Here is a 26608-nt window from a genome sequence, read left to right on the forward strand (position 1 = left end):
GAATAGCCTGCTCCTTTGTGGGCTCCATGACAAGCCATCCTGTAAGCATTCCATGAATTCCCTTTCTTTGGATCCACTGGCAACATTATTTACCCAGTCCACCTGCATTTTGAAGTCTCCCATGATCACTGTGACCTTGACTTTCTGACATGCCTTCTCTATTTCCCGGTACATGTTGCGCCCCTGGTCCTGACCACTGTTAGGCGGTCTGTACACAACTCCAATTATGGGGTTTTTTTTGCCTTTGTGGTTCCTCAATTCCACCCACACAGACTCCACATCATCCGACGCTATGTCATTCAGTGCCATAGATTTAATTTTGTTCTTAACTAACAAGGCAACCCCACCCCCTCTGCCGACCTCCCTGTCTTTTTGATAAGTTGAAAATCCTTGGAGGTTTAACTGCCAGTCCTGACCCCCCTGTAACCAAGTCTCTGTGATGCCTACCACATCATAATCATTCACTATGATCTGTGCCATTAGTTCATCTGCTTTGTTATGAATGCTACGAGCATTCAGGTAAAGTGTCTTAATGCTAACTTTCTTATCATTAGAGATATTGGAAGTCATATGATGTCCTAAGTTATCCTTGCTTTTTTCTGCATTCCCAGTCTGCCTCAATTTTAAAGCCACCTGGACACATGCTATTCTGCTGCTTATCTTTCCATTTGATGCCATACTCCCTGTCGCTTTCACTTTTCCTTCCCCCCATTCTACTGTCAAGCTCACCAGCTCTTCTACATTCTGTCAGATGTGAAAAGTCTTCTTCGTCTTTGCAAGATAATGAAAGAATATCTTTTTATCTGGACAAGTTACTGGGCCTCGTTGAGCGCTGTATTCACATTGCTGCTTTACAAGCAGATGGAGAGGACAGATGGCCCTGGGATGTGTGCGTAGAGTGGGATTAAGCCGGCAATAGCGAGTGGACTGGTTTGTACAATTGTGACTCAGTGGTGGCCACCAAATGTTATCAGCCTGATATAGCTCTCTGATTGGTTTCTGGATAACTGCGCAACCTTGTGGAGGTGCATGATACAGTGGCAAAAGATTGTCCAGGTTTGAAGAAGCAAAGTTTTATCTCCATCTCGGGCCTGAAGGTAGTCAGTTATTTTCTCCTACCATTTGCTATAAGGTGCTGCCTCTAACCAGCAACTGTGAAATTAAACATTGTCTATCTTCAGCAAAGAAATGAGACCCTGGAAGGAAGGAGTTTGGAGAATACAACATAGAACAGTAGGAAGGACAGGATCAGGTCCTTCAGCCCACCACGTCTGCACTAACCATGATGCCATTCTCAACTAATCCCATCTGCCTGTAAATGGTTCATATCATTCTATTCCCCATTTGTTCATGTCTCAGAAGGTCTTGGGAAGATGAAGGAATACTTCATCTAAGTCCACGGATGGATGCTAATGAAATGTTAGTCTTTTTGCCTCTTACACTTTTTTTTGGTCTGTGTCTGTTGAGGCTTTAAAAAGGGGTTAAGAGTTTTAACTAATACAGTCATTTGTTGATAGTTCATTTGCGATTAGAATTTACTTATTTGTAATAAATAGTAGTTGTTGTTAAATACATGAACCTGATCAATGTTTTCATAAAATCCCTACAGTATAGGTAAAGGCCATCTGAAGAGCATTCCACTCCCCCCACCCCACCATAAGCCCAGGTTTACCATGGTTAATCCACCTAGCCTGGACACTATGGGGCAGGTTAGCATGACCAATCCCCATCTAACCTGTATGTCTTTGGACTGTGGGAGGAAACCGGAGCACCTGGACAAAACCTACACAGTCATGGAGCAAATTTGCAAACTCCACAGTCACTCGAATTTATGTACATTGATTACATCGTTAATTTTTATGCTGTCCCTGGGGATAGTGGGTCTTGAGAATAAATGTCATTTCCCAAGTGGGTCACAACACTTCCCTCATAGCTCCCCAAGAGAAAGAAGTCCTTCAAATCCTAATGCATTGCTTACCTCTTCCAGTGAGAGTGTTTCACATGGCAATGAGATGAAGCTTCCAAGCTGCCTGGCTGGCACTCTCCCTCCCTCTGGATGCCTGATGTCGCCTTGAAGTGAAGGAACCTTTGAAGGGAGGTGCAGGTGCCTCAGCCTGCTTCTGCCTCACCATCAAGGCTGTGCATCAAAGGGTATGGGTTCATGCAGCAGCCGCCAAATGCTCTGCTAGACCCAGCTCTCCAAGCTGCCTGCCACCCTCTCCATGCTGCCAATCCGTTGCTCACACGCCATAGCCATATAAATAGCTAGGACCTGGACAGCCTCATCCATTTTCACTCTCATTGATACTTGTGCAGCCTCTCCCTGACGTTCAGCTGCCTTCCCTGCGGATACCAGATGTCACCTACAGCCAAGGACAGAAGGAACAACCAAATGCAGCTCAGCAGGTACCTGTCCCCAGCAGAGCTCTGAATGTCAGAGACCTCAGACATCACTGTGGAGCCAAAAATGTGGCACTGGAAAAGCACAGCAGGTCAGGCAGCATCCGAAGAGCAGGAGAATCGACGTTTCAAGCTCCTCGGATGCTGCCTGGCCTGGTGTGCTTTTCCAGCACCACGCTTTTGACTCTGGTGTTTGATATCTGCTGAAGTCACTTTCTGCATCACTGTGGATGCAGGTCAGTGGTATGCTCACAGACTGTGAACCTGAAACTGCTATTGATAGCGATCTCATCAAGGTGAATGTCTCGGAGGTGAGGCTGCAGCTGCTCACCAGAACTGTGCATCCTCTGAGCAATCAGAGAGAAATCGTGCTGTTGCTGCTGTGTGCAAACTGTGGTGTTTCCTGCTTCCTCCTCTTCTGGTTTCCCTCAGCTCCTGTAATGGAGAAAACATTAACTGCAAAATGTGCACAGTCCCTTATGTAAACAACTTTCTGGCATTGTGTGTACAGACTGCAGGCTCCCTCATTGCTTCCTGTGAGATATTTGTCTATCTGCATGGGCACATTTACTGCCATCCTCTGTCAGCTCTGCAGACTGCCTTCGTGAAGGGGTGAGGATATGTACATCTGGCATTCCACCACCGGTCTGGGCTGTCTCCCTGCTGCTGTAGGCAATCCTCACACACAGACAAGAGAGAGAGAAGAATTCAGTGTGATCGCAATGGGTGCACGTGTTTTTTGAAGCGTGCTTAGCCAAACCAGGTCGTGAGCTTCCCCGGTTAGAGATTAGCTGCAGCATTATTGTCCAACTGTTAGACAAGGAGGCAGGTGTCAGGCACTGACTGCACACATCCCATGTGGTGCTGAGGCAGCAGGCAAACATGTTTTCTGACATCCCCTTATAAAAGCACCATTAGACTGAGACATCCGCCCATGCAGTGAATAGACAGAGCCATGTAGCTTTACAATGTGCAGGAGATAGTTCACACTGTCCCTGCACTGGGTTCCAGATCTCCTCTGAAGCCTACAGGCACTGACCTGTGCTGTTACCTCAATGTAACAAGCCCAAGTGTGATGGGGAGTGGGCTTCGGGAGCTTTCTGCCGTTATCCCTGAGAAAGGGAAACTCCTGTCTTACCTCTAATGACTTGTTGCTACAATGAGAAGAATGGATGGAGACGGGGCACTTTCTGCTCATTTTAAGACAGTTCCAAGGCTGGAGTGTGAACGAAACAGGCTCCACTGATGCTGCAGGCATCGGTGACTGAAGGGCTTCTAAATGTGGTATTCAGAACTTCAGTCACAGAAAGTACCAGCAAAGAAAAGAATGTCTTTCCCACTCCCATACGTAGCTCTACTCAAATCCCAAAACAGCCCACTCGTATGCATGGGTAATGAATTGAAAACCACATCAATGCATAAGAAACTCTGACCCAGCTCTGAACAAAGTGACAATCTCTAATTAGGCAGATATACCAAGCAAGGGCTTAATAATGGAAGACTGCGCCTACTATTTCAGAAGAAAGAGTCTCCTGTTTAAGATGCTACTGAGGAAAAATTTCTCTCAGAGTCTCTAACCTTTCGAATTTTCTTTCCCAGACGCCTTGGATCAATGAACTTATGTAAGACTGCATCAGAGAGTTTCATGAACTGTAGGGAAGTCAAGAACACTGGGGAACAGGATGAAAAGGACAAGATCAGATCAGCTACAGTATTATGCAATGGCAGATCAGGCCTGAGGTGTCAGAAGGCCTTTTACTGCTGGTAAATTTTGAGTTCTTACTCAATAATAAATGAAAGCAATTAAGATATCACAGATTATAATTTTTTTGTATGAAATTAAAGTTTGAAATCTAGAAAAAAAATGAAAGATGAAAGATGCAATCGTGCAAGCTCTTCCAATTAATATTGGTGCATCTGCACACTGTCAGAAACACTCAGTTTGACTTCATCAAGAACCAAGCAGTATGGGAGATCTAGATCTACAAATGGAAACAACTTCAATGTTCCCCTCCCCCATTGTGACTGTAGCAAATCAACATTCTCAGATGTGGTTCAAAAACATTTCAAAGCTTTCAACAGAAAAACATCCACTTCAAAAAAATCCCAGACACCTTGCCAGAGGCATAAAGGAAGTATACACGGAGCCAAATTACACATGAGGAAACAGGAGCCAGGATTGTCTGTTTTTGGGTCAGATTTAAACAGGGTGAGCCTTGAATTGTTATGTGGATTCCTGTTCACTTACTGTCAGTCAGGGTGGGACTGGCAATGGGTCTCACTGAGATTCCTCGCAGACTCCCCATCACTGACACTGCTGCTTATTCTGAGGGAGGAATTTCTTCTATGTCCCAAAAGATTCTACAGCACCACAGGGAAATTGAGATGTCACCTTAGTCGGAGGCCTGGCAGGATATCATCAATCCCAACATGGATTCAATGCTGGAGGCCATGAAGTAGAGGTAGCAGGTCCTGTTCCCAAAGGAGCATAAAGAGGCCATTGTGTTGTATAGCAATGTTCAGCGACATTGATTATTTACAAGATGAGGAGATAGATCGAGTTGTTTGGGCTAAAGGAATCAAAGGGCATGCAGAGAAAGTGAATCAGAGAACTGAAACTGAATGGTCAGCCACAATCATGTTGAATGGCAGGCCTCTAGGGCTGAATGGACCACTCCTGCCTCCACTTCCTCCTCCTCCTCACTCACCCCTTGCTGTGTTGATCAGCTGTCTCACCACCCACAAGTTTCACACTTCTCTGAAGGGCCAGGCTATAGAAAGTGCAGCAGACCAGAGCAATGATTGAGACTCTCGAAGGACAGTATTTAAAGGTGCCATCCAAGTGATGCAGACACTGGAATTGCATCTTCAGAAGTCTGATGACCCATTCAGTGCTCTTCCTGCTCATCAAGTAGCACTGGTTTTATCATCTCAGTGCCACTTGGGTCGGAAACATCTTTTCAAACGATTTGGCCCTGGCTCTTTAGGACTCATCTACACAATTTAGGGGCTAAAGTGAGTATCGGAGACTTAGTGGATTGGAAGAAGATGAAGGAGCTATGGCAGCTACCAGGAAGGCAAGTGTGTACCCAAAGAAAGCTCTTGTTGTATTTGCACAGTAGTTTGAGGTTGAGGGAGTGCACTGCACTGGGCTGCTGGTTATTCCAGTAACAAACAGACGCCTGGCAAAACTCACCATACTGAAGTCTGGTTGAAGATTTGTAGCTCGGGTGTCCGTTGTTGTGGTTCTGTTCGCCGAGCTGGAAGTTTTTGCTGCAAACGTTTCGTTCCCTGGCTAGGGAACATCATCAGTGCTATTGGAGCCTCCTGTGAAGCGCTGCTTTGATGTTTCTTCCGGTATTTATAGTGGTTTGTTCTTGCCGCTTCCGGGTGTCAGTTTCAGCTGTAGTAGTTTGTATGTGGGGTCCAGGTCGATGTGTCTGTTGATGGATGTTCTTGCCGCTTCCGGGTGTCAGTTTCAGCTGCAGTGGTTTGTATATGGGGTCCAGGTCCATGTGTCTATTAATGGAGTTTGTGGATGAATGCCATGCCTCTAGGAATTCCCTGGCTGTTCTCTGTCTGGCTTGTCCTATGATGGTAGTGTTTTCCCAGTCAAATTCATGTTCCTGGTTGTCTGAGTGTATGGCTACTAGGGATAGCTGGTCGTGTCGTTTTGTGGCTAGCTGATGTTCATGGATGCGGATTGTTAGCTGTCTTCCTGTTTGTCCTATATAGTGTTTTGTGCAGTCCTTGCATGGTATTTTGTAAACTATGTTAGTTTGGCTTGCGCTAGCTATTGGGTCCTTTGTTCTAGTGAGTTGTTGTCTGAGTGTGGAAGTTGGCTTGTGTGCTGTTATGAGTCCTAAAGGTCGCAGTAGTCTGGCTGTCAGTTCTGAGACGCTCCTGACGTATGGTAGTGTGGCTAGTCCTTTTGGTTGTGGCATGTCCTCGTTCCGTGGTCTATCTCTTAGGCATCTGGTGATAAAGTTGCGTGGGTATCCGTTTTTGGCGAATACCTTGTATAGGTGTTCCTCTTCCTCTTTTCGCAGTTCTGGTGTACTGCAGTGTGTTGTGGCTCTTTTGAATAGTGTCCTGATGCAGCTTCGTTTGTGTGTGTTGGGGTGGTTACTTTCATAGTTTAGGACTTGGTCTGTGTGTGTTGGTTTCCTGTGTACCCTTGTGGTGAATTCTCCGTTGGGTGTTCTCTCTACTAACACGTCTAGGAATGGGAGTTGGCTATCCTTTTCTTCTTCTCTCGTGAATCGTATTCCTGTGAGTGTGGCGTTGATGATTCGGTGTGTTTTTTCTATTTCTGTGTTTTTGATGATTACAAAGGTGTCATCGACGTATCTGATCCAGAGTTTGGGTTGAATTTGTGGTAGGGCTGTATGTTCTAGCCTTTGCATAACTGCCTCTGCTATGAGTCCCGAGATTGGTGATCCCATGGGTGTTCCGTTGATTTGTTCGTATATCTGATTGTTGAATGTAAAGTGTGTGGTGAGGCACAGGTCTAGTAGCTTAAGTATGCCGTCCTTGTTGATAGGTTCGGCCTCCTGTGTTCTGTTATGTATGTCCAGTAGGTTGGCTATTGTTTCTCTGGCTAGGGTTTTGTCAATCGATGTGAACAGTGCCGTCACGTCAAATGATACCATGGTTTCTTCTTGTCAATTCTTCACAAGAATTCCTGTGTTGATTGTATGGAGTGTTTGGATCCGCTGACTAGGTGTTTCAGTTTTTGTTGTAGTTCTTTGGCCAGTTTGTATGCTGGTGTCCCTGGTAGTGATACTACGGGTCTGAGTGGGATGTCTGGTTTGTGTACTTTCGGTAGTCCGTAGAATCTGGGGGTGTTGTTGCTTTCAGGTTTCATTCTTTGCTGGTCCGCTTTGGTTATCTGTCCGTTTTTTTGTAGATTCCTTAGTGTGTTGATTATTCTATTGGTGAGTTGTGGTGTGGGGTTGGAATCCTTCATTTGGTAGGTGTTGGTGTCTGCGAGTAGTTGTTGTGCTTTATTGATGTAGTCTGATTTATCTTCACCATACTGAAGCTTCAAAAGGATATTACTGCAGCCACCAACAAAGCAATACCATCCTTTCGAAATGGAGCTAGCCAATTGTCACCATTAAGGCACAATGAAGTTTTGAAAATGTTGTGATCACATGAACAGCAAACAAAGTCAAAATCTACTCTCGTGTGTTATTCAGTGCTTTGAAAGACAGCCTTACAGGAAGTATACAGCATCAAAAACATAGCCTAAGCTAAAAGATACAACAGAAGTAACTACTTCAAATAATATGACATAAACTTTATAAGTAATTATTGTTATGGACTAGGCCAGACCACTCAAAACATTGTTAAGCAGGCAGCCCCAGACCACAGTGTTGCAATTTGTTTCAATAAGTGTACAGTGAAAATTACCTGGATTAAGTTAGCTAGGTTGACTACTAGATTTTGAAACACACAAAACTTTATTCACTAAATTACACAATGAAACACAAAGAACAGAATAAAACACCCCCACACAGAACTCAGCCTATCCAACTAGACTTTATTATATTGTTTTGAATATACACAAGAGTCCCAATAAGCAAATTCCCTTTAAAACCAGTATAAAAAGGACACATGCTTACAGGCTGAAGTAGAAGGCAAAGAGAGAGAGTTTCCACGCAACTCCCTGTTGAACTTCTCAATTCAAGACTGAACTAAAACTGCTCAGCTCAGCTAGAGAGCTAACCACTCCCCTCTCTTTATGCAGGTCACTTCTAAAGCATGACCACTTTGGTGTATATATAAACAAAAAGCCTCTCAAAATCTTTTTCATCTCTGTACCAAACCAGTCTGATCGGAGCCCACCTGGTTTATTACCCCTCTGAACAAAATCAAGGACAGCTGTGCCAAGGAACAGCTTTTAGAAAAAAAGGGACTAGCTTTGTGACACCTCCCCCCTTGAAAAAAGAACCATCAATACCAATATATGATTTCATTTTTAACCCTTCAAAACCCGGCTAGTATTCTAAACACATGTATACACTATATTAACTATAAATATGCAAACATGCCCAGTCACATGCAAAATCAGTGCACAGCACTCACCACCGACCGGCCCCATATCTCATTCTAATCTTGATAACGCATCGGCAATCACGTTTTCGTGACCTGCCACATGCACAATTCCCAAATTGAATGGCTGCAACAACAAGCTCCGTCTAAGCAGTCTGGCACTTTTGTCGTTAAATATTTCCACAAATGTCAATGGGTTGTGAAAAATCCAGATTATACGATTGTCTCAGATGCATTGCTGGTAATATAAACACTGAAATGTTGCAATGCCAACACCAACCTTAAAGTCTCTTTCTCCACCATTCAATATTTCTGTTGATGAACGTTCAACTTCCTGGAAAAATACCCAATGGGTCTTTCCACCCTTTGTCATCCTCCTGCTGCAACACCGCACCAACACCCACATTACTGGCATCGATAGCCTCCATGAAAGACTTCAAGGTGTGGCTAATACTAGGGCAGTGGCTAACACAGTTTTTAGGCTGTCAAATGCCTTTTGACAGTCTGCTATCCACTGAAACTTCTTGCCCTTTTTTAACAATTCGGTGAGCGGAACAGCCACACTTCTAAAGTTCAGCACAAACTTTCATTAAGATCGACTCAACCCCAGGAACCGTAGTACTGCCTTTTTTGCCGACGGTGTGGGAAACTCCCCAATTACTTTTGTTTTTGCCTCCCATAGGGCCATTTGTCCATGTCCAACAACATGGCCCAGGAAGGTGACTTGGGCTTTGGCTATTTCACTTTTAGCTAAATTTACCACCAAGCCTGCCTTCCGAAGTCAATCGAACAAGTCCGATAAATGCTGTAAATGTTCCTTCCATGAGTGATTGAAAATTAGCAGGTCATCAATATACACCACACAGTTGGGTGATCTGGCAATGACCATATTGGTTAATCTCTGAAATGTGGCTGGAGCATTTTTTAAACTAAATGGCATGACGTTGAACTGATATTGTCCATTTGGCATTACGAAAGCTGAAATTGCCTTTGCTCTCTCTGTCAGAGGTACTTATGACTTCTGAGCAAGTCCAACTTAGAAATGTAAGCTGCTTGTCCCACTTTTTCGACACAGTCCTCCAACCATGGAATTTGATATGCATCAGTCTTTGTAACGGTGTTGACTTCACGATCGTCCAGTTGGGTACCATCTGACTTTGGTTCTATGGCTGTGGGTGAGCTCCAGTCACTGTAACTCATTTTGATTATACCATTTTGGAGCATGTGCTCTATCTCCTTCTGAACCTGTGCCAACTTCAGAGGGTTATGTTGTTTAATCAGAACAGCATCTCCTATATCTATGTCATGCACAATTAGGTTAATACTTCCCAGTTTGTTTCCGCATATCTCCCCATGTGACAGTAATACCTCTTTCAGGTAATTTTGACTTTCTTGTGGAAGGTAACTCAGTATTAATCCCAATTTTTGACAACTTCCTCATTGTCCAATTTGATTTGAGGAATGTCCAATTCAGAATCTTCTGAACTTGGTTCTTCCTTCTGTGCTGTAATCATTCACACCTTCTCCTCTTGCTTTCCTTCCCTCTCAAAATACCTTTGAGCATATTCACATGACACAGTCTGTGAGATTTCTTCCTGGCTGGAGTCCTTATCAAGTAGTTCACCTCACTCAATCTCTTCTCAATTTGAGAAGGTCCACTAAACCTTGCTTTTTAAGGCTCACCTATCACTGAAAGTAACACCAATACCTTATCCCCAATTGCAAAATTGCACATTTGTGATTTCTTCTCCGCTCCCTGTTTCATTGTATGTTGTGATATTTTTAAATGCAGTCTAGCCAACTCTCCAGCTCTATTTAATCATCCTCTAAAATTTGACACGGAGTCCAAATGGGTGGTTTCTGAATTCTAAATTATTAATTTCCCCTTAATCAGTTTTAACAGTCCTCTTACTTTATCCCCAAAAATCAATTCAAATGGACTGAATTTGGTTGACTTATTTCGGTGCATCTCTGATTGCAAGAAGTACAAACAAAATTCCCTTATCCCAATCATCTGGATAATCCTGACCATTAACCTTAACATGGTATTTAGTGTTTAATGCCATCTCACTAGCACTCTCTGCGATTCGAGACAGTACGCAATAGATTTGAATTGCTTGATTCCGGTTTATCCATGACTTCCTTGAATAGTTTGGATTTGAAGTTTGATTCTTGATCTGACTGGATCTCTATTGGTAGTCCATATCTAGTAAAAATTTAAGTAGTTATTCTACAACCCTTTTTTCTGTGATGTTGCATAATGGGATTGCATTGTAGAGCTAGTCGACACACCCATTATTGTGAATAAATACTTAATCCCACTTTTTCATAGAGGTAGGGGTCCTGCACAATCGATCATGACTCTTGTGGAAAGTTCCTTAAATGCTGGAATAGGGTTTAAAGGTGCAGGTTTTATTACTGCCTGTGGTTTTCTGATTAGCTGACATGCATGACATGTCTGGCAACATTCAACTACATCTTTGTGTAGTCCAGGCCAGTAAAAATGTTTTTGTATTTTAGCCTGTGTTTTCCTCACCCCAAATAACCTCCAAGTGGTAGCTCATGCGCCACTCACAGCTCGTCCTTTCTATACCCTACTGGCAAAACAATTTGATGAATCTCTGCCCATCTCTCAACTGCTTGAATGTGGGATACTCTCCCATTTCCTCATTATGACATAATTTGTTAAGTAACAATACACAGGAATGCATTCACTTTTTTTCTCTGTATATGCCTTTTCATATAATTGTTTTAATTCCTCATCTTTCTGCTTTAATTCAATCAGCATAGTAGAGTTAAAGGTACTGGCATGTTTACCAACTTGCTCTTTCTCTGTTCCACTTATCTGATCAGAGGAAGTCTCAGATAACACTGTGTCAGCTTCCTTATCTTTGCCTTTTGATCTCTCCTGCTTCAGCTTGTGCCTCTGTGATCTTGTGATCACACAATCAGGGAAATTCCTGGATAAACATTCTCCATGTCTTCAGTTGCCTGCATCTCCACTGGCTTTTCAACTAGAGTAGGCAGCACACCTACCGGTGAATCAGCAATATCATTTGCAAGGTGAAATTATATTCCTGGAGCTGAGAGATCGCCCAGTACTCCTACCACAAATGCTCCACTCTTCTCTGGACTCTCTGGCCTCACTTTACATAAGTGAGCACTTTTTGTCTCACCATGAATTTCTGTTACCAGTACCTTTTCCAGCAATAGTCCCTCAGTATCTCCTCATCCTTCAGCATTACAGACTGAGAGGATCCTGTGTACCTTAACATTGTAATCTCCTTACCCACTTCTCCTAGCCTATGTCAATAAACTATATCCTTGCATGTATATTTTTTAGGCAGATTTGGCACTTCCTCCTTAATCAATCTCTGATTATCTTGTACACTCTGAGGTAGTTGTCTAACTTCCCTTGTGCTTTTTATTATTAGTCCAACAAAACTCCCAGGCTTGTCTGGTTTTCCTACATCTGGCTTTCTCCTAGCACACCAACATGTGATTTCATGTGGCCCACTTTATTACACTGAAAACACCAGATCTTTTTAACTTCTTTGTCCCCCTCAAGGGTTTCTTTTTATCCTTATGATCTTCCCTGAGATCTACCTTTCCCTTTCCACGTGAGGGTTTCTCTTTGCCCCACTTTCTCTCCCTCATGGACTGAAATTGATTCTGGAAGCCAAACCGGGTTTTATGGACCAGCTCATTATCATCAGCCACTTCAGCTGCTAACCTTGCTGCTCAAACGCTCTGATCCTCCACATGAGTTTGCACTACCTTCCTCACTAAGCTTACCCTCAGCCATTATCTCCAGCTTTTAAGCTTACTTTCCTCTTTAAGTATCAGTTTTTGAAGTTCAAAAACTCTCTCTTTTTCTTTATCTGTTCGCTTTTACCCTCTCTTCAGCTTTGTATCATTACTCAAACGGTTTCATTTCTGCTGCCCTTTCCTTTTCTCTCGCCTCTAACTCTAGCTGCTTCATTTGCAATTGAATTCTCGCCATCTCGATAGATTCTGATGGTTTCTCCAGCAAGTTTAAATGCTGAGGCACTGCTGTAATTATTTCTCATTTCCTCACAGAAGTAGGCAGCTCCAATTCCAGCTTGTCTGCCAACTCCTGCAGCTTGGTCGGATTCACTTTTTGCAATTTTCCAAAGTTGCTGCATCCACATTCAGAAAATGTTTAGTGACTGTAAGATCCATTACTATCCCAAGCTTTGTCTACCCAACCAAACCAACACCCAAAATAAAGACACTAGCACCTACCACTCGCTGTTTAAAATCCCACAAAGAGCCCCCAATCTATTATGGATGAGACCACTCAAAACATTCTTAAGCAGGAAACCCCCGACCACAAATTTGCAATTTGTTTCGATAAGTGTACAAAATTACCCGTTAGCTAGGTTGACTACAAGATTTTTAAACAGACAAAAATTTATTCACAAAATTACTCAATGAAACACAAAGAACAGAATAAAGAATCTCTACAGAACTCAACCTATCCAACTAGACTAAAAATGCTGTTCCGAATATACACAACAGTCCCAATAAACAAACTCCCTTTAAAAACCAGTATAAATGGGACACATGCTTACAGATTGAAGTTGAAAGCAGAAAAGAGAGAGAATTTCCGCACTGCTCAGCACAGCTCAGCTAGAGTGCTGACCCCTCCCCTCTCTTTATAAAGGTCACTTAGAGTCATAGAGTCATAGAGATGTACAGCACAGAAACAGACACTTCGGTTCAACATGTCCATGCCAACCAGATTTCCCAACCCAATCTGTTCCCACCTTCCAGCACCTGGCCTATATCCTTCCAAACACTTCTTATTCATATACCCATCCAAATGCCTTTTAAATGTTGCGATTGTACCAGCCTCCACCACTCCCTTTGACAGCTCATTCCATACATGTACCACTCTGCATGAAAAAGGTCTCTTTTCTATCTTTTCCCTCTCATCCTAAACTTATGTTCTCTAGTTCTGGACTCCCCACCCCAGGGAAAAGATTTTGTCTATTTATCCTATCCATGCCCCTCATGATTTTATAAACCTCTATAAGGTCACCTCTCAGCCTCCGACGCTCCAGGGAAAACAGCCCCACCCTATTCAACCCCTCCCTGTAGCTCAAATCCTCCAATCCTGGCAACATCCTTGTAAAGCTTTTCTGAGCCCTTTCAAGTTTCATAACATCCTTCTGATAAGAAGGAGACCAGAATTGCACTTCTAAAGCATGACCACTTTGGTCTGAAGTCTCATCTGTTTGCATATACACAAAAGGCATCTCAAAATCCTTTTCATCTCTGTACCAAACCAGCCCAGTTTATTACCCCTCTGAAAAAAATCAAGGACAGAGTCTCCTTGAGCCAACGAACAGCTTTTAAGAAAAAAGGACGAGCTTTGTGACATTATGGCTTGTCAAATTTAACAGTAACATTACAGTCCTTTCTGGATTATGAATTCCCAAGTTCATTTGAATTGTCAGCCGAAGTACTACAATCTTGTTTGTAATAACACCACTTGGTAATTACAAAATCCATAATCTCTTCAAAATAATTCACTCATTCAACCAGATATCCTACCTATGAGATTTTATGGTATTTTATCAATGGAAAACAACAATGTTGAGTAGAATTTTATTTCTTCACCTTATCCAGAAGCATAATAATCTATGAAATTCTAACCAACGTTGTATGTGCTTTGATACACTCTTGTTTCGTTTGATACAAATACTTGAACTGATGGATTGTAAAGCTTTAATAAATTCACATACTGACTTATCAGAAAACATATGTGAAATACAGTTCTGATGAAAAGTACTAACAAAACATTAACTCAGTTCTCTTCATTCAGTTGTAAACTACAATGTGGATCTCCAGTATTTGGTCTGTTACATGGTATACACAGTTGATGAACTTTTGATTTCAAAAAGCACTTTGGAAAAACAAGCTTCTTTTATTTTAATTATCCTATCAATGCTTCCCCTCATTCTTTCCCATTATCCTTCCTTTTTATTTCCTACACTTTAAATTGTTAACTAGAATTTAACTTTGTGTAGTCTATATTGTTCTCCATTCCCTTTATTTCTGAAAATAAAAATTAAAACTGCATTTTCATGGCATCATCTCCCACTCTTTGATCTAGTAACTAACTATTGTTTATACCCCCTTGGGGACTCCCAAAAAGGTCTTCCACCCCCCCCCCCCCATTCACCTTGAATATTTACTTTTAGCTAACTGCTCCATCACCCTTTTTCTCTCCCCACCTTGCCATGAGACTGCCACATTGACCTGGTCTTGAACTCTGGGGCTTCGATACATGAAATTGCTTGGGAATGCCAATACAGATACTGCTGCCACCTGCACTACTGGGCTTACAGAGATACAGTGAATTTTGCATTTGCAGCCATTAAGTATGAGTCATTCTGACCACCCTTTTAATCAAAGACGGAATGTGCCTATAGGAAACCAATCTATTTGCTTTTGGTTATAATAGGCAGTTAGTTCAGACCTTTAAAAATGTTGCTTTTACTTTCCACTTCCCATTTCTACCATCACAAACATAAATTTAAAAAGTGCTAAAACATGAATTCTCCATTCATCCTAATGCTGCATCTGCTGGCTTTTCTACTCACTGGCTAATCTCACTGAATTTTCATGAGGACTATCCTATTTTCCCTTTTTGCAGTATGGAAGAACAGAGGCATTTAAGGCAATGTAAAAGGACTTACACACAGAACAGGATAATTTGGCATCCCTGGAACATGCTCCAACTTGAATAATGGCATCAAATATTTGTCTGCAACCTGAGATTAGTCTTCAACTTCGACAATACCTGAAGTTTAGGGACTCCAAAGCCAAAACCTGAAAGAAGAAATAAGAATACTTAAAATCAGCAATAGGTAGAATCACACATAGACTTATATGTAGTGAGTCGTTTTATAATGCACTGCGGTACCTAGTTACTCATTCAATGCAACATTCATGCACGAGAAAAAAGCAACTTTTTGACAGCTACTGAACACTATCAACAAGTTAGTCATCAGGAAATCTAATGCATACAGATGAAAATCTGATTGCTACAGTTTTCTATAGCACACATAACTTAAAACATTCTATTTTTATATTTTATTTCTTGAATTTTATCTTTGGAATTAATTGCATTCTGTTCTGTGAGGCACTGCACCGGGATGGGTAGGTGATCTCCATACTATGAGAGACTGGGAGTAAGGAGACGGTATCCTAGACTCCAAATCCCACACAGAGGGCCTGCCACTGAATGGATACTTCCTGAAAAAAACACACAGAGGCCAGTATCCTGTCACTGAACCACCCTTTACTTACTTGGGCACAGCCAGCACAGAGTCAGAACTGAGATTTTAATCTCCTGTTTATTTTTGATTTATTCGTGGTTATGCAAAGTACAATACAATAGTAACAATACATAAGAATAATAGCGGCACGGTGGCACAGTGGTTAGCACTGCTGCCTCACAGCGCCTGGAGACCTGGGTTCAATTCCCGACTCAGGCGACTGACTGTGTGGAGTTTGCACATTCTCCCCGTATCTGCGTGGGTTTCCTCCGGGTGCTCCGGTTTCCTCCCACAGTCCAAAGATGTGCGGGTCAGGTGAATTGGCCATGCTAAATTGCCCATAGTGGTAAGGGGTAATGGGTAAATGTATGGGTGGGTTGCGCTTCGGCGGGTTGGTGTGGACTTGTTGGGCCGAAGAGCCTGTTTCCACACTGTAAGTAATCTAATCTAGAGACACAACCATTGCGTGCCCCAAAATCTCAAAATAAATAACACTGCATAAAACATATATCAAATTTTCATACAATCGTTGTCCTTTTAAAAGGTAACACAATGACAGAAATCCAGAAAAGAGACCCCTAAGGGCAAAGTTTACAGCAGGCAAAAGGCCGCAATATACAGTTACAAACAACACTCTACACATCACCCGCACCCAGGCACAAAAGAAAATAGTCTACAAAACACAACATAGCTGAAAACAGCATTCATCAATGAAAAACCCTGATTACAAAACTCAACTTCCCCCACACGCCCAGGTCCCCGGGTACCCTACCTACCTCGACACCAGTCCACACTGCATACTGATCAGACCGTCCTTGGCTAGCTTTCCTGCAGGACCGTCGTCGGACTTTCAGTCTTTCGCCATCCTGCGTACTGACCAACCCTCCTCCAGCCCACTTTCCTCTGGGCTGGTCGGACGCCACCCAGCTCCCAGTCACCCTGCGTACTGACCAACCCTCTGCCAGTCTGTTTTTCTCTGGGTTGGTCATAAGCCACCCAGCTCCCAGTCGCCCCATGTACTGACTGACTGACCATCCGCCGGCCCACTTTCCTACAACCATAAGAAATAGGTGAGGGAGTAAGGCCATTCGGCCCATTGAGGCCACTCCACCATTCAATCATGGCTGATTGGCATTTCAACTCCACTTACCTGCACTCTCCCTGTAGCCCTTAATTCTTTGGGAGATTAAGAATTTATCAATCTCTGTCCTGAAGACATTTTACATCCTGGCCTCCACTGCACTCCGTGGCAATGAATTCCACAGGCCCACCACTCTCTGGCTGAAGACATGTCTCCTCATTTCTGTTCTAGATTGACCCCCTCTAATTCTAAAGCTGTGCCCACGAGTCCTAGTCTCCCCAACTAACGGAAACAATTTCCCAGTGTCCACCCTTTCTAAACCATGCATTATCTTGTAAGTTTCTATTAGATCTCCCCTCCATCTTCCAAACTCTAACGAATACAATCCCAGGATCCTCAGCCGTTCATTGTATGTTAGGCCTATCATTCCAGGGTTCATCCGTGTAAATCTCCGCTGTACACGCTCCAGTGCCAGTATGTCCTTCCTGAGGGGTGGGGCCCAAAACTGGACACCGTATTCTAAATGGGGCCTAACTAGAGCTTTATAAAGTCTCTGTAGCACATCACTACTTTTCATTCCAATTCTCTTGAGATAAATGACAACATTACATTTGCTTTCTTAACAACGGATTCAACCTGCAAATCAACCTTTAGAGAATACTGTACTAGCACTTCGAGATCCCTTTATATTTTGGCTTTATGAATTTTCTCACTGTTTAGAAAATAGTCAATGCTTATGTTCTTTTTTTCCAAAGTGCAAGACTTCACATTTGCTCACACTGAAGGTCATCAGCCATTTCTTGGACCACTGTCCTAAACTGTCTAAATCTTTCTGCAGCCTCCCCACCTCCTCAGTACTACCTGCCTGCCCACCTAACTTTGTATCATCAGCAAACTTCACCAAAATGCCCCCAGTCCCTTCACCCAGATCATTAATATATAAATTGAACAGCTGCAGCCCCAACACTGAACCCTGCGGGACACCACTTATCACTAGCTGTCATTCCGAGAGAGAACTTTTAACCCAATTCTCTGCCTTCTGTCAGACAGCCAATCCTCAATCCATGGGTCGAACACCATGGGCCCTCACCTTACTCAGCAGCCTCCTGTGAGGTACCTTATCAAAGGCATTTTGGAAGTCTAAGTAGATAACATCCACTGCGTTGCCCTGGTCTAACCTACTTGTTACCTCTTCAAAGAGTTCAGGTTTGTCAGGCACAATCTCCCCTTATTAAATCCATGCTGACTTGTTCTAATCCGACTCTGCACTTCCTAGAATTTAGAAATCTCATCCTTAACGATGGATCCTAGAATTTTGCCTACAACCGAGGTTAGGCTAATCAGCCTATAATTTTCCATCTTTTGTTTTGATCCTTTCTTGAACAAGAGGGTTACGACAGTGATTTTCCAATCATCTGGAACTTTCCCTGACTCCAGTGATTTTTGAAACATTACAACCAATGCCTCCACTAGTTCTTCAGCCACCTCCCATAGAACTCTAGAATGGAACCCATCTGGACCAGGATATTTATCAACTTTTAGGCCTTTTAGCTTTTCAAGTACTTTCTCGTTTGTAATGGATACCATACTCAACTCTGCCCCTTGACTCTCCTTAATTGTTGGGCTATTTCTCATGTCTTCCACTGTGAAGACTGACAAAGTATTTATTAAGTTCTTCAGCTATTTCCTTATCTCCCATCACTAGCCTTCCTGCATCAATTTGGAGTGGCCCAATGTCTACTTTTGCCTCTCGTTTGTTTCTTATGATTTGAAAGAAACTTTTACTATCATTTCTAATATTGCTGGCTAGCCTACCTTCACATTTGATCTTCTTCTCCCTTATTTCTCTCTTTGTTATCCTCTGTTTGTTTTTGTAGTCTTCCCAATCTTCTGATTTCCCAATGCTCTTGGCCACTTTATAGGCTCTCTCTTTTTCTATGATACATTTCTTGACTTTCTTTGTCAGCCATAGTTGTCTAATCCCCACCCTGGGTAATCATTCCTTTCTTTGGAATGAATTAGTTGTCAGCCTTCTGGTCTTCAGCCACCCTGCATCCTGACTAACCCTCCCCAGGCCTGCTTTTTTTTTAAGATAACCTCAGCATCCATGTGATGTGTGTGCAGGTGCAAGACACTGTGGAAGCCAACTGGTGTACAAATCTTCATTTATTTTCCACCACCAGGAAGAAAGGAAACACCTGAGTGACCAGTGACGAGCAATGATCAAGATTAGAGTCAAGATTAAAGTGGTGCTGGAAAAGTACAGCAGGTCAGGCAGCATCCGAGGAACAAGAAAATCGACATTTCGAGCAAAGCCCTTCATTAGGAATGATGACGCCTAGGGCCTAGTGATGATGCCTTTCACCTAGTGACAAGCAATGTCCTTCTAATCAAAGGGCGATACTGCGTGATCAAAAAAGTGATTCAATCAAAATAAAGTTGGAGGGGGAAATGAAGCACACCATTCCCTGCAGTGCTCACCTCTCCCTGCCCACTTTTTATTTTTTGTTTTAACTCCCTTACCCTGTCCTGTCTCTTGTTATTGACCAGGCCTGGCACCCTCAAAATATTTTAAGAAGGCAGCCTCAACCCTAAAGTTTTCTTATTTTAAGGGTAGATGTGAGGTGGATATTCCAGGAGAGATGCAGCTGGTTAAACCACGCAGCTTTAAGTAAAATAGAATTTATTTAAATACTACAGTTGAACCACGAACAAAAGAAAACAGAACTTAGAATAACTTTACTGGAAAACATAACTGACCTGACGCACCAACTTAACACCAATAACATTCCATAAACACATCCCTTGACAAAAAGGTAAATTCAAACACAGGTTCTTACAGTCAGGAGGGATTCCAGGCCCACGTTTTGTTCAGCCAGGGCTTTCCTGATTGGCCCAGGTTAACATCCCCAATCAACAACCTTGTAGTCAATGAGGGCATCCTGGTTCCAATTACATTTCCCAAACCATTCATAATGCTCCCCAAGTGGATTTGAAGGCTGCTCCATTAATTCCCCATCCAACTGGCTCATGGCTGCTCAGTCACAAGCTCAGTATCCTGCTTAGGCCATGGACCTATTTCTTCAGAACTTCCTTGCAACTTAAGTAAACGTTCAATAAAACCTAGCACCAAGGCCATACTCCAGCTCCTGCTCCATACGTGGCTCCAGTCCACCTCCAGGTAGGCATGAGTTGATGCCACACATGCACTGTAGATACCAAAGCTAAACACATCAGAATATCTGAAATGCAAAACAAATGCCATACTAGGAGGAAATGCTAAGGAGGGCTGGACAATGAGGTGAGAAGATGTGGGTTGATGACCCTGTAACATATTCGCTGGTTGTTCATTCTGACCTATTTTCATAAACCAAACAGGGCATGGTCTTCCTGCAACCACAAGGCAAGGTTTAACTGAAGGGAACACAAGGTGTATTTTGCATATTATGTTTAAATGACTTATGTAGAATCCATTGGCAACACTTTCAAGAATGTCCTAATCTATTCCTCTTCATACATGCACACCTTTTTGACACATGCACTGACAATGTCCCAGACAATATCATCACCATTGCCAGGTTTGTATTGTCCAAAACACAGAGGTATCGAATCAGGAAAGAGTTAGCCTGTATGTCCTCAACTCTGACTCTGCTTCCCATGACATCTCATAGTATCAGGTCAAACGTGGTCAATATAACTTCCTACTGTTTACCACCTACAGCCTCCCCCCTCAGGGAATGGCACAATTCTACTCCATGTTGAGCACCAGTTGAAGGATCAGCAAGGATGGCAAGGGCACAGAATATAGTCTGGTTGTGGGGGGGGCGTGGAACAGAGGGATTTCAATGGTCAAAACCAAGGGTGGCCCAGTAGCACTTCCACTGGTTGGTAGACTGGGTCTGCAGTAGGTGGGAAGGGAACCAACAAGAGGGAAAGTCTACTTTTCTTCATCCTCACCAATCTGCCTGTCACAGGGAGGTGGGGGTAACACATCAGTGCACAAGAGAAAGCTGAAGCAGTTGATTCCATCTTCAGCTGTTGGGGCTGAGTGGATGGTCCACTTTGGTCTCCTCCTAAAGTCCCCTGGTACCAGTTTTCAAACAAATCAATTTCTGTCTTGTGCTATCAAGAAATACCCAGTCACTGGATACTGCAAAGGCTATGGGCTTCTCAGTACTCCAGCAATGGAGCTACAGACTTGTGCGCCAGAACTAGGCATGACCCTAGCCAAGCTCTTCCAGTTCACGTACAAGAATCATCCATCCAGTAATGTGGAAAACAGGTCTGACCTGTACATAACAAGGACAAATTGGACCTAACCCATTTGAGCTTCAACAGTCTATCTCAGGCATCAGAAAAGTAGGGGAAAATATGATTGACAATGCCATCAGCAGGGAGAAAGTGAGGACTGCAGATGCTGGAGATCAGAGTCGAGAGTGTGATGCTGGATAAGCCCAGCAGGTCAGGCAGCATCCAACGAGCAAGAGAATTGATATTTCAGGCAAAAGCCTTTCATCAGGAATGAGGTTTGTGGACCGGGGCGGAGAGATAAATGGGAGGGGCTTGGGGTTGGGGGAAAGTAGCTGAGAATGTGATAGGTAGATGAAGGTAGTGGGGGAGTAAAAGTGATAGGTTAGGGAGGAGGGTGCAGCAGATAGGTGGGAAGAAAGATGGACAGGTCAAGAGGGTGATGCCGAGTTGGAGGCTTGGGACTAGGACAAGGTTGGGGGGCGGGGGGGAGAGGAAATGAGAAAATGAGGAAACCAGTGAAATCCACATTAATCCCGTGTGGTTGGAAGGCCCCAAGGTGGAGGATGAAGCATTCTTCCTCCAGGTATCAGGAAGTAAGTATTTGGTGATGGAGGAGGCCCAGAACCTGCATGTCCTTGGTGGAGTGGGAGAAGGAATTACAGTGTTCAGTCACGGGTAGTGGAATTGGCACTTGTTTAACAACAATCTGTTCACTGACACTCTGCTTTGCCAGGGCCATTCAACTCTTGACCTCATTACAGCCTGGATCCAAATAGGGACAAATATGCTGCATTCAAGAGATGTGGTGAGAGTGGCAGCCCTGGACACCAAGGCTGCATTTGACGAGTATGGCACCAAGGAACCCAAACAAAACTGAAATCAATGAGCATCAGGGAAGAACTATTCAAGAGCTGGAGTCGTTGCTAACACAAAAAAAAGGTAGTTGTAGAGGTTTATATCAACTCAGGTATTCTTCAGGGTGATGTCCTCAGTGCAGCCAGGTTAAGTTGTTTCAATCATAATTGATGAGGATTAATATACTGGCAGGGAGATTTGTTAGAGCTGCTCGGGAAGATTTAAACTATTAAAGCGAGGGCGGGGGGGAAGAGTGGAACCAAGGGAGAGAGTGAGGAAAGAGATCTATCTAAGACTGGTACAGTTAAGAGAAGAAGCAAGTCAAACAGTCAGGGCAGGCAGAGACAAGGTAAAGAACAAGATAGGACTGATAAATTAAACTGCATTTATTTCAATGCAAGGGGCCTAACAGGGAAATCAGATGAACTCAGGGCATGGTTCGGAACATGGGACTGGGATATCATAGCAATTACAGAAACATGGCTCAGGGATGGGACAGGATGGACAGCTTAATGTTCCAGGATACAAATGCTACAGGAAGGATAGAAAGGGAGGCAAGAGAGGAGGGGGAGTGGCGTTTTTGATAAGGGGTAACATTACAGCTGTGCTGAGGGAGGATATTCCTGGAAATACATCCAGGGAAGTTATTTGGGTTCAACTGAGAAATAAAAAAATGATGGTCACCTTATTGGGATCCAATAGTCAGCGGGAAATGGAGAAACAAATTTGTAAGGCGATCTCAGTTATCTTTAAGAATAATAGACTAGTTGTAGTAGGGGATTTTAACTTTCCAAATATAGACTGAGACTGCCATAGTGTTAATGGCTTAGATAGATAGGAATTTGTTCAGTCTGTACATGAAAACTTTCTGATTCAATATGTGGATGTACCTACTGCAGAAAAACAATGTACTCTCGGGAAAAAAGGCAGGGCAGATGACTGAAATATCAGTGGGGGACCACTTTGGGGCAAGCAACCATAATTCTACTAATTTTAAAATAGTGATGGAAAAGGACAGACCAGATCTAAAAGTTGAAGTTCTAAATTGGGGGAAGGCTAATTTGCATGTTATTAGCCAAGAACTTTCAAAAGCTGATTGGGGGCAGATGTTCACAGGTAAAGGGATGGCTGGAAAATGGGAAACTTTCAGAAATGAGATAACAAGAATCCAGAGAAAGTATATTCCTATTAGGGTAAAAGGAAAGGCTGGTAGGTATAGGGAATGCTGGATGACTAAAGAAATTGAAAGTTTGCTTAAGATAAAGAAGGAAGAATATGTCAGATAAAGACAGGATAGATCGAGTGAATCCTTAGGTGAGTATAAAGGAAGTAGGAATATACTTAAGAGGGAAATCAGGAGGGCAAAAAGGCGATATGAAATAGCTTTGGCAAATTGGGTTAAGGAAAATACAAAGGGTTTTTACAAACATATTAAGGTCAAAAGGGTAACTAGGTAGAGAATAGGGCCCCTCAAAGATTAGTAAGGCAGCCTTTGTGTGGAGTTGCAGGAGATGGAGGAGATACTAATCAAGTGTTTTGCATCATTGTTTGCTGTGGAAAAGGACATGGAAGACAGAATGTGGGAAAGTAGATGGGGTGATATCTTGAAAAATGCACATATTACAGTGGATGTCTTCAAACACATAAAAGTGGATAAATCCCCTCGACTTGATCAGGTGTACCTGAGAACTCTACGGGAAGGGAGGGAAGTGAGGGAAGTGATATCTCTTACTGAGATATTTGTATCATCGATAGTCGCAGGTGAGGTGCCGGAAGACTGGAGGTTGGCAAACGTGGTGCCACTGTTTAAGAAGGGTGGTAAGGACATTCCAGGGAACTATAGACCAGTGAGCCTGATGTCAGTGGTGGGCAAGTTGTTGGAGGGAATCCTGAGGGACAGGATGTACATGTATTTGGAAAGGCAAGGACTGATTAGGGATAGTCAACTCTGTTTTGTGCATGGGAAATTGTGTCTCACAAACTTGATTGAGTTTTTTGAACAAGTAACAAAGAGGATTGATGAGGGCAGAGTGGTGGACATTATCTATATGGACTTCATAAGGCTTTCGACAAGGTTCCCCATGGGAGACTGGTTAACAACGTTAGGTCTCATGGAATACAGGGAGAACTTTCCTTTATTGGTCAGAGTATTAAGTACAGGAGTTGGGAGGTCATGTTGCAGCTGTACAGGACATTGGTTTGGCCACATTTGGATACAGAACTGGCTCAAATGTAAAAAGCAGAGGGTGGTGGTTGAGGGTTGTTTTTCAGACTGGAGGCCTGTGGCCTGTGGAGTGGCACAACGATCGGTGCAGGGTCCATTACTTTTCCTCAATTGTATAAGTGATTTGGATGTGAGCAGAAGAGATACAGTTAGTAAGTTTGCAGATGACACCAAAATTGTAGGTGTAGTCGATAACGAAGAAGGTTACCTCAGATTACAATGGGATCTTGGTCAGATGGGCCAATGGGCTGAGAAGTGGCAGATGGAGTTTAATTCAGATAAATGTGAGGTGCTGAATTTTGGGAAAGAAAATCTTAACAGGACTTATACACTTAATGGTAAGGTCCTAGGGATTGTTGCTGAACAAAGAGACCTTGCAGTGGAAGTTCATAGCTCCTTGAAAGTGGAGTCACAGGTAGATAGGATAGTGAAGAAGGTGTGTGGTATGCTTTCCTTTATTGGTCAGACTATTAAGTACAGGAGTTGGGAGGTCATGTTGCAGCTGTACAGGACATTGGTTTGGCCACTTTTGGAATATTGCATGCAATTCTGGTCTCCTTCCTATCGGAAAGGTGTTGTGAAACTTGAAAGGGTTCAGAAAAGATTTACAAGGATGTTGCCAGGGTTGGAGGATTTGAGCTATAGGGAGAGATTGAATAGGCTGGGGCTGTTTTCCCTGGAGTGGTGGAGGCTTAGGGGTTACCTTATAGATATTTATAAAATCATGAGGGACATGGATAGGATAATTAGACAAAGTCTTTTCCCTGGGGTGGGGGAGTCCAGAACTGGAGGGCATAGGTTTAGGCTGAGAGGGGAAAGATATAAAAGAAACTGAAGGGACAACGTTTCCACGCAGAGGGTGGTACATGAATGGAATGAGCTGCCAGGGGAAGTGGTGGGGGCTAGTACAGTTGCAACATTTAAAAGGCATTTGGATGGGTATATGAATAAGAAGGATTTGGAGGGATACGGGCCGGGTGCTGGCAGGTGGGACTGGATTGGGTTGGGATATCTGGTCGGCATGGACGGGTTGTTTCCGTGCTGTATATCTCCATGACTCTATGATAAACTGAATCCAAGTTCTTGAAACAGCTAATGTGGAATTTGAATTTGTGTTTTCTGGATTAATATTCCAATCCTCTGGATTACCATTCCAGTAATATCACCACAAGCTTACATTACTCCAATAAACTTAAAATCTTCAGCATCTACCCTGAGAGGGTATATAGCTCAGAAAAAGACATCTAATCACTGCTCCCAAAGAAGTCTCCTCTATACTGGTGAGACCAAATACTGGGTGACCACCTTGCAGAACACCTCCACTGTACCCACAAGAATGCCACAAACTATCAGGTCACTCGCCATTTTAACTAACACATCTTGCTCTCAGCTAACATTTCTACCCTACGCCCACTGCAATATTCCTGTGAAGCCCAACACAAGCTGGAGAAACAATCCCTAATTTTCTGCTGAGGCACTTTACAGTTTTCAGAACTTAACATTGAGTGTGACAACTTCAGACCAAGAACTCTGTTCTCCATTTTGATTACTCTCCTCTCAACCATCTCCCTCATGCTCTAGTCTCTTACTGACACAGGTTTGCTCTCAGCAAAGCTGACCTATTTTCTATCATGTAAACACCTCTTCCACATCTATATCTCCATTAGCACTTCCTCTGCCTTTTGGTCTGGGGCACCTGACCCATCTGTTCCACTTGCTCTCTCTCCCTCCTTTTACTACAGTAGACCCCCGTTTTTCTAGTGCCCATAACTCAGAGGTCATATTGGACTCCAAACATTAACTTTGTTTCTCCACAGGTGCTGGTAAACCTGCCTCAGAACTTCTTTTACATTTTAGTGCCCCAGTATCCCCAGTATTTTGTATTATTTTGCAAAGATTTCTATCCTGTCAGCTAGGAGTCACAAGATTATAGGTCCATATGGAAATCACATGGAAATATTATGAGACCGTCAGTCAAAGTCTTCTGTCTCTTTCAACTACTTCATTAAAATAGCCATTAAAGGTCAGTAACATTCTCTTCAGTTGTCAGTAAAACATCTGCTACAAATGTATTGCTCATTTCCTTGTACTGCCATTTCATTAAGTGTTATGGAGATTGCTTTCAGCACTGTCTTCCAGCTGAATTTTATTGCAGTGGTAAAGAATCAATGTTGAGAGATCCGACAGTGCAAGGAGCAGAGCTCCCATTGACACATTTAGCCATTTTGCTACCAGCCCTAGTACTTCTATCAAATATTTGTGCCTCTTTCACATGTAGTTCTTCAATCCTTTTTGAAGAAAACCAATTAACACAATATGATTGAGGCAAAATCTTGGAAGATCGCAGGGGTCTGAGCAATGTGGGCTATGGTGGAGTTGTGGCAGAATCATGTCAGAGGTCATGCAATATGTTAAACAGAGTGGTTTGCA

General features: G+C 43.0%; 1 protein-coding gene across 6 annotated transcripts in view; it reads right to left on the minus strand.

The window, feature by feature from the left end:
* The window catches only part of LOC132821921 (beta-galactoside alpha-2,6-sialyltransferase 1-like), a 131971-nt gene that overhangs the window by 41152 nt on the left and 64211 nt on the right, over positions 1–26608 (minus strand). For 4 of the 6 annotated variants that reach the window (XM_060834890.1, XM_060834887.1, XM_060834886.1 and 1 more), the window contains one exon: positions 15186–15318. The gene's annotated coding sequence lies outside the window, so the exon portion shown is untranslated. Of the gene's footprint in view, positions 1–2731; positions 2836–15185; positions 15319–26608 lie in introns of all 6 variants that reach the window. The other 2 variants (XM_060834888.1, XM_060834889.1) reach the window with 2 other exon arrangements.

Source organism: Hemiscyllium ocellatum, chromosome 13, assembly GCF_020745735.1.
Source record: "Hemiscyllium ocellatum isolate sHemOce1 chromosome 13, sHemOce1.pat.X.cur, whole genome shotgun sequence".
Lineage (NCBI taxonomy): Eukaryota > Metazoa > Chordata > Chondrichthyes > Orectolobiformes > Hemiscylliidae > Hemiscyllium > Hemiscyllium ocellatum.